This window comes from Danio rerio, chromosome 10 (assembly GCF_052040795.2).
Source record: "Danio rerio strain M-AB ecotype USA chromosome 10, GRCz13ab, whole genome shotgun sequence".
NCBI lineage: Eukaryota > Metazoa > Chordata > Actinopteri > Cypriniformes > Danionidae > Danio > Danio rerio.
This window is the reverse complement of record NC_141030.1, coordinates 26,368,693-26,377,500: the sequence shown is the minus strand read 5'-3', so window position 1 is coordinate 26,377,500 and position 8,808 is coordinate 26,368,693. Positions and strand designations below refer to the sequence as shown.

Genomic DNA, 8,808 nt, shown 5'->3' with positions numbered 1-8,808 from the left:
TCGTCCGATAAGGGGAAATCGTATCATGCACAAAAGCTTGTTTTCGATGGCGCTTATTAAATAGTTAGTCTGCAGGTGCAACCGAGAGAGAACCAAACGCTGTGTTACTGTCTCATAGCAGAACTACTGCCAAACCCATACAAGATTTCATCCGTCGGAAAGCACACAGATTGATCCTACTACTTCAACGTGAGCTAGTTTTGACAGCTGTGGTTCTCTCTCTTATATCTAGATACTGCCTTTACTCTTTCTTTTAATTTTACAAATAGATTTATGTATATTTTTGTGTGTGAAGCATGCAGGAAAGGGATTACATTGTTTCAGGACTTGATGCTGTTGCCGCTTGCACAGCGAGCACCTTTTGTGTCCCTTGCTATTATCCAGCTCTCTGTGTGCCTGTTTGTTGAGTTCAGCTGTAGTTTACACACTGCCGAGCACCTGAGGGGATGCTTGTCTCCTTTTGTGTTTTGCTTTTCTTTTTTTTTTTTGTTGCCGTGCCCTTCCTGGTTTGCTTTTACGCATATATTTATATACCTCCATCAGCATCAGCCTTCAGACTCATCTGCCCAATCTGTCGACAAGAAACGAGCCAGGCGTGAAGTGTGCGTCTGCACGTGAGCACCCCCTCCCTTTCTCGATTTCCCAGTTAGCGCCATTAGCTTTTTTCACTTTGATTACGCCTCTAGCCAGCCATCGCTGTAGGTACAGGTTGTGTGTTAGGAGTAGTTTGGCTCCGTCCTGACAGATTAGGCTGCTTAGCCTATGGAGGTAAAGAAAGGCTGTACCCATGGAGACATGCTTGCTTAAACTAGGGGGAGGGGACAGATTAGCTGATTGATTGTGACATAAGGCGGAGCCATTTGGTTGAGGGGGCGGGGCTAGATTTGTTATTCCACCAGTGTGTAATGAAACAGCTTGATGTTTACTTTAAGGATTTTTATTAGTTTTTCTAAACAAGCAACCTGCTTGTTTATTTTCATTTGTTCTTCTTTAAAAGGAGATAGCCTTAGTTCATTTTTTCGTCCATTCACTTCGAGTCCCATTCACATTGAGCTATTATATTGAAAAATGACCAAAGACCATGTTATATCTTGCTTATACTGCCAACTGCCATCCAAAACAGGTAAAGGGACAACATTTCCCCAAATCTCTGGTTTTTAAAAGCTCTCATCCAGCAAAAAGAAATGAAAAATCTCCCGCATTTTTCAGGTGTAAGTTCATTTTACTTGAATATTATGTATTTGTAAACAAGAAGCAGTGACTGACGTCAGGTAAAGCAGTGTTTCTCAACCACATTCCTGGAGGACCACTAGCTCTGCACATTTTTCATGTCTCCTTAACCAAACACACCTGATTCAGATCATCAGCTCATTAGCGGGAACTGAACGGATGGGTGTGACAGACAAAGGAGACATCCAAAACATGTAGTGTTGGTGGAACTCCAGGATTGTGGGTGAGAAACACTGAGGTAAAGCAATTGGAAACCTCAATTTGACGGATATACCCCAGGTCTAATATCTGAAACAATGATAGCACAACTTCTCCATTATCTGTAATGCTGAGTATGAAACATGAAACTATTTCTTTGTAGCTGTTTAAAGAAAAAAGCAAAAAAAAACTGTATCGTTTCGTGTTGTAGTGTGGGCTTTATCTGGGAGAAGGGGGTCCTTTTTATTTAATTTTACATTTAAGGCAGAAACAATCTGGAATTATTCTAAAGTGTTCATATTACCAAAATAGTGAAACTATATTATATTAGACTCTCAGATTTTTTCTTCCAAGGTTGTCAACGTTTTAAAGGGGTCTACAAAATAATAATACGCACTGGGGTAGGATTCAAATTGGACTAATTATTCAAAGCATTTAAAATGATTCTAATAGGGAACGACTACAAATAATGTATGAGCTATTTTGTTTTTCCTTGTGTGTGCGTGTGAAGACATTTTCCTTTGTCTTAGCACTTACTGTATGTTTTGTTTAAAACCACGTGGGTTTGAGAGGGATGGTGGGAGTAGATTTGTCATGCCAGCTTGTTGAAGATGCTGCATCTTCTTTTTTGGGAGGGAACCAATGAAGATGCAGAACTTTATCAGACTGACTCTAAAGCCACAGTGATTTCTCCATTACTCACATCATACAGTTGTTCAGTCTTTAGTTGTTTACTTTATTTAAAGCAGAAATTAGATAAGGCTTTACAGTGGTGCTCTGTGGCACAGCTTCAATGTGCTTAGCAAGGAGAGGGTAAATTTTTTTCTATAAGTTTAAATATAAGAAGGTGACCTAAGATTATCAGAGTAATACTGGAAAGTGAACCCTGCCTTATTAAAGGTTAGTGTGTCAAGAGTTTTTTTTTTTCCAGAAAGCTTGTACAGACTAAAATATCAACTTTAATCTGTTAGTTCAGAGAAACATTTTACAAAAGTATAAATCATGTTTGAAGGATTTGTGGACTGAATAAAGAGTATAAACAAGGAGAATTCCAGGGGTTTGCTTCGTGGAGGTCTAGAAACGCATTGAACCAAGAGCCAACTTGCTGTATTGATAACAGTTTATGTTTATTTATTTGATTAATAGAGTTTCGTTTGGAGAGGAAGGATTTAGATTGGTATTACCCCTGTTTGTCTGGCCTCTTTGGAGGGACTTGGCTGGAGGATCACGGGTAATGCGATCTTCAAAATCTGAATTTATGTTGTTGTTATTTTATTACTTTTATTTATTTGTCATAAGTTATAGTGGACTACATATTACACAGAATGAAGTACATTGTAACAGGGAATCATTTGGCAACCAGACATACATGAAACCAATTGTAGAGTAAATCTGTCAATGTCTATTATATGGATAAACATCTTGGGAAATATATATATATATATAAATATACATATATATATTGCAAAAAAAGACAGTTATGATGACCTGTGTTTATTGTTCCGAGTTAGAAATTAAAATGTGTGTGTGTTTGAAAACAATGACAACATAAAATAAATATATAATAAAAATGAACCTGTGTTGTTTGCATTTATTCATTCATTTTCCTTCGGCTTAGTCACTTTATTCATCAATGGTTGTCACAGTGGAATGAATCGCCAACTTATCTAGCATATGTTTTACACAACGGATGCCCTTCTAGCTGCACCTGGGTACTGGGAAACACCCATACACTACGGCCAACTTAGTTTATGCAATTCATCTATAGCGCATATCTTTGGGCCGTGGGGGAAACTGGAGCACCCGGAGGAAACCCATGCAAACTTCACACAGAAATGCCAACTGCCCAGACGGGACTCGAACCAGTGAACTGCTAACCACTAAGCTAAAAAACAAGAGCTAAAAACAGGAGCTGTGATTTTAGTAATTCACTTTTCATCTTCAAAGCATTAAATGAAGATATTTTACAGAATAAAAACTTAGAAAAAGTACTTTGGTGTAACTCCTTTTGTGTTTTGCTTTTCTTTTTTTTTTTTGTTGCCGTGCCCTTCCTGGTTTGCTTTTACGCATATATTTATATACCTCCATCAGCATCAGCCTTCAGACTCATCTGCCCAATCTGTCGACAAGAAACGAGCCAGGCGTGAAGTGTGCGTCTGCACGTGAGCACCCCCTCCCTTTCTCGATTTCCCAGTTAGCGCCATTAGCTTTTTTCACTTTGATTACGCCTCTAGCCAGCCATCGCTGTAGGTACAGGTTGTGTGTTAGGAGTAGTTTGGCTCCGTCCTGACAGATTAGGCTGCTTAGCCTATGGAGGTAAAGAAAGGCTGTACCCATGGAGACATGCTTGCTTAAACTAGGGGGAGGGGACAGATTAGCTGATTGATTGTGACATAAGGCGGAGCCATTTGGTTGAGGGGGCGGGGCTAGATTTGTTATTCCACCAGTGTGTAATGAAACAGCTTGATGTTTACTTTAAGGATTTTTATTAGTTTTTCTAAACAAGCAACCTGCTTGTTTATTTTCATTTGTTCTTCTTTAAAAGGAGATAGCCTTAGTTCATTTTTTCGTCCATTCACTTCGAGTCCCATTCACATTGAGCTATTATATTGAAAAATGACCAAAGACCATGTTATATCTTGCTTATACTGCCAACTGCCATCCAAAACAGGTAAAGGGACAACATTTCCCCAAATCTCTGGTTTTTAAAAGCTCTCATCCAGCAAAAAGAAATGAAAAATCTCCCGCATTTTTCAGGTGTAAGTTCATTTTACTTGAATATTATGTATTTGTAAACAAGAAGCAGTGACTGACGTCAGGTAAAGCAGTGTTTCTCAACCACATTCCTGGAGGACCACTAGCTCTGCACATTTTTCATGTCTCCTTAACCAAACACACCTGATTCAGATCATCAGCTCATTAGCGGGAACTGAACGGATGGGTGTGACAGACAAAGGAGACATCCAAAACATGTAGTGTTGGTGGAACTCCAGGATTGTGGGTGAGAAACACTGAGGTAAAGCAATTGGAAACCTCAATTTGACGGATATACCCCAGGTCTAATATCTGAAACAATGATAGCACAACTTCTCCATTATCTGTAATGCTGAGTATGAAACATGAAACTATTTCTTTGTAGCTGTTTAAAGAAAAAAGCAAAAAAAAACTGTATCGTTTCGTGTTGTAGTGTGGGCTTTATCTGGGAGAAGGGGGTCCTTTTTATTTAATTTTACATTTAAGGCAGAAACAATCTGGAATTATTCTAAAGTGTTCATATTACCAAAATAGTGAAACTATATTATATTAGACTCTCAGATTTTTTCTTCCAAGGTTGTCAACGTTTTAAAGGGGTCTACAAAATAATAATACGCACTGGGGTAGGATTCAAATTGGACTAATTATTCAAAGCATTTAAAATGATTCTAATAGGGAACGACTACAAATAATGTATGAGCTATTTTGTTTTTCCTTGTGTGTGCGTGTGAAGACATTTTCCTTTGTCTTAGCACTTACTGTATGTTTTGTTTAAAACCACGTGGGTTTGAGAGGGATGGTGGGAGTAGATTTGTCATGCCAGCTTGTTGAAGATGCTGCATCTTCTTTTTTGGGAGGGAACCAATGAAGATGCAGAACTTTATCAGACTGACTCTAAAGCCACAGTGATTTCTCCATTACTCACATCATACAGTTGTTCAGTCTTTAGTTGTTTACTTTATTTAAAGCAGAAATTAGATAAGGCTTTACAGTGGTGCTCTGTGGCACAGCTTCAATGTGCTTAGCAAGGAGAGGGTAAATTTTTTTCTATAAGTTTAAATATAAGAAGGTGACCTAAGATTATCAGAGTAATACTGGAAAGTGAACCCTGCCTTATTAAAGGTTAGTGTGTCAAGAGTTTTTTTTTTTCCAGAAAGCTTGTACAGACTAAAATATCAACTTTAATCTGTTAGTTCAGAGAAACATTTTACAAAAGTATAAATCATGTTTGAAGGATTTGTGGACTGAATAAAGAGTATAAACAAGGAGAATTCCAGGGGTTTGCTTCGTGGAGGTCTAGAAACGCATTGAACCAAGAGCCAACTTGCTGTATTGATAACAGTTTATGTTTATTTATTTGATTAATAGAGTTTCGTTTGGAGAGGAAGGATTTAGATTGGTATTACCCCTGTTTGTCTGGCCTCTTTGGAGGGACTTGGCTGGAGGATCACGGGTAATGCGATCTTCAAAATCTGAATTTATGTTGTTGTTATTTTATTACTTTTATTTATTTGTCATAAGTTATAGTGGACTACATATTACACAGAATGAAGTACATTGTAACAGGGAATCATTTGGCAACCAGACATACATGAAACCAATTGTAGAGTAAATCTGTCAATGTCTATTATATGGATAAACATCTTGGGAAATATATATATATATATAAATATACATATATATATTGCAAAAAAAGACAGTTATGATGACCTGTGTTTATTGTTCCGAGTTAGAAATTAAAATGTGTGTGTGTTTGAAAACAATGACAACATAAAATAAATATATAATAAAAATGAACCTGTGTTGTTTGCATTTATTCATTCATTTTCCTTCGGCTTAGTCACTTTATTCATCAATGGTTGTCACAGTGGAATGAATCGCCAACTTATCTAGCATATGTTTTACACAACGGATGCCCTTCTAGCTGCACCTGGGTACTGGGAAACACCCATACACTACGGCCAACTTAGTTTATGCAATTCATCTATAGCGCATATCTTTGGGCCGTGGGGGAAACTGGAGCACCCGGAGGAAACCCATGCAAACTTCACACAGAAATGCCAACTGCCCAGACGGGACTCGAACCAGTGAACTGCTAACCACTAAGCTAAAAAACAAGAGCTAAAAACAGGAGCTGTGATTTTAGTAATTCACTTTTCATCTTCAAAGCATTAAATGAAGATATTTTACAGAATAAAAACTTAGAAAAAGTACTTTGGTGTAACTGTAATGTCATCTCATCAAGTAATATGTATGATTTGCTGTATAATTTAACTTTTCTAAAAATAAATAAAAAGCTTTAAATTAAAAATATATATTTCATACCTATAATTAATTTATATTATTGAGCATTTATAGATGTTTATGGTTTGGTAAATCATGATTAAAATTTTAATTATGAGATACTAACTGCACTGTCATTCATAAATCCTCTCTCATGACCTCTAGTGGATGCTCACTTCAAGCAGCTGTTCGTACACATACTTTTGTCAACTGTATAATGAAATCAGAAATACTACTCAGTATGTTTTTGCTCACTGTATAACATTCAAGAAGAAAGGTTGATTTTTATTGTGTAATTTTGTTGCACATAAGCTATAAGCAAATTCTTCAGAGATTTTTAAAAACAATCTACACAATTAAGTCTACCTTTCAGAGGCACAATACAGCAAGCACTAGGCACAGCATCAAAGAGATTAACAATTTTAATCAAACAAATCGCCCTTTCAATGTCTCTTCTGGCATTTCTCCTGTGTGTTATCAGTCAGTAAAATAAATATAAAAATGTAGAGTTTGCAGGATGTGAGGCTGTTCATCAGAACAGTCAAGAAAAAAGTGGATGCCAACCTTGAAAATGTAGAAATCTTTGATGCTTTCCTGTAACATTAGCTCAAATAATACATCAGGGAATATGCACACAGACTTTTCATTTTCAGCCAGCAATCTTCAACGGCTTGTTTCCCATCGCCACGTTTAAGATCTGTTTTTTTTTTTTATAAGTGATCTTTACTGCCTTATAGATAATTGATATAAATTGGGTCTCAGACAAGCACTGCATTAAATTCCATTTTTTCCAACCATCTCTTTAAAATGAACATTTATCTTACCTCAGTATTTTGAATAAAGTTTTAGCAGCCTGTTCTGACTGTGCTAACAGTTACATGATCTATCATCTTGTTTATGCTTAATAAATGCTTAGGTTTATTTAATTGATTGTATTTTATTTACATTACGATGTCAATGCTGTAAAAGGAACCTTATAAAATTTTAAATAGTCACAGAAACCTTTCACCGGAAATGTATCATCGGCTGAAAGCACTAGCTGTGCATATAGCCCATCAATATTTTTTATATTCTTAGCTGCTCAGGCTAAAAAATGACCAGCTAAAAGCAGCTTGACCAGCCTGGTTTAAGTTGGACATAGCGTGGTCAAGCTGGTTTTAGCTGGTCATCTCATCTTTTACAGTCTATTGTCATCTTCCAGCCTGACCAGCTAAGACCAGACTGGAAATGGCTGAAAACCAGCCTGGAAATGGTCAAACTCCTTTTAAAACCAGGCTGATCGACCAGCTAAAACCAGCCTAGACAGATTTAAGCTGTTGTTTGTTTGTTTGTTTGTTTTTTCAGCAAAGAGGGAAAGCAAAAAATGGATAAATATGAACAAGTTGATTGAAGTGTCTAACAATCATCTGTCTATCTATTTAATAAAAATGCTATGTAGATAATAATTAAAGGCTTAACCTATCAACATGGGAAGTAAGTAGGCCTATTTAAGATCTAAAGCATGGAAATCCATGACTACGCTTAACTAGTGGCGATAAAGATGCCGTCTGTTCTTATCCAGCCATGCTTTATTATGCTATAATTACAACCAGCTGACAGTACACTATTCTGTACTATGGTATTATTACCCACAAAACAAACTACGGCACCGCCCCTAGTACATTCCTGAAAGCGACGGCACTGTTTTGAAGTCGCCCAAAACAATGGCCAAATGTGAAATTCAATTAATTATAACACTTTGAACAATTATTTATAGAACAATTATTTAAGGATTTTCAAGTACATATCATCCTGCCATGTTGTTGCTGTTTGTTCAAAGGCAACAAACGTGTGTCCAGCTGCGATTTACTTACTCAAACCTCCTATTGGAGCTGTACAAGAGGGGAGGACGGTCATGAGATGGAGATTTTGCACAGTAGTAGCTGGCACTGCCCTCACACACCCACATGTGTCAGCGGCAGGTGGACAGACACGGGCACAGGCACGAGGAACAGAGCGCACGACTCCGAGCAAGTGTTTATGTTATAATCATTATAAAAGAAGCGCAACAACAAACGGCAGAACCGTTGAAAAAATCCATCGAAGCATATGTCGATATTATTATATATATATATTGCAACATAAATATTTTAATTACTTGAATTTTACTAAATTTGAATTTTTATTATTTTAGTATACCGTTAACAGCAACCCTTTATGCGCCTCTATATTAGTTATTACGGTTGAGAGGAATTAGGACTTGACATTTCCTCGCGTCCGCACAGCTGAGAGGGAAACGCGAACAATAACAGCCACGCCCTCTCGACCAATAGAAGCGCAAGTTTTTCGTTACTGGGCGGATTT

The 8,808-nt window shown here is 37.2% G+C and overlaps 1 long non-coding RNA gene across 1 annotated transcript in view; it reads right to left on the bottom strand.

Moving 5' to 3' along the window:
• The window catches only part of LOC147842056 (uncharacterized), a 592,784-nt gene that overhangs the window by 83,374 nt on the left and 500,602 nt on the right, over positions 1–8,808 (bottom strand). The gene's annotated exons all lie outside the window — the stretch shown is intronic.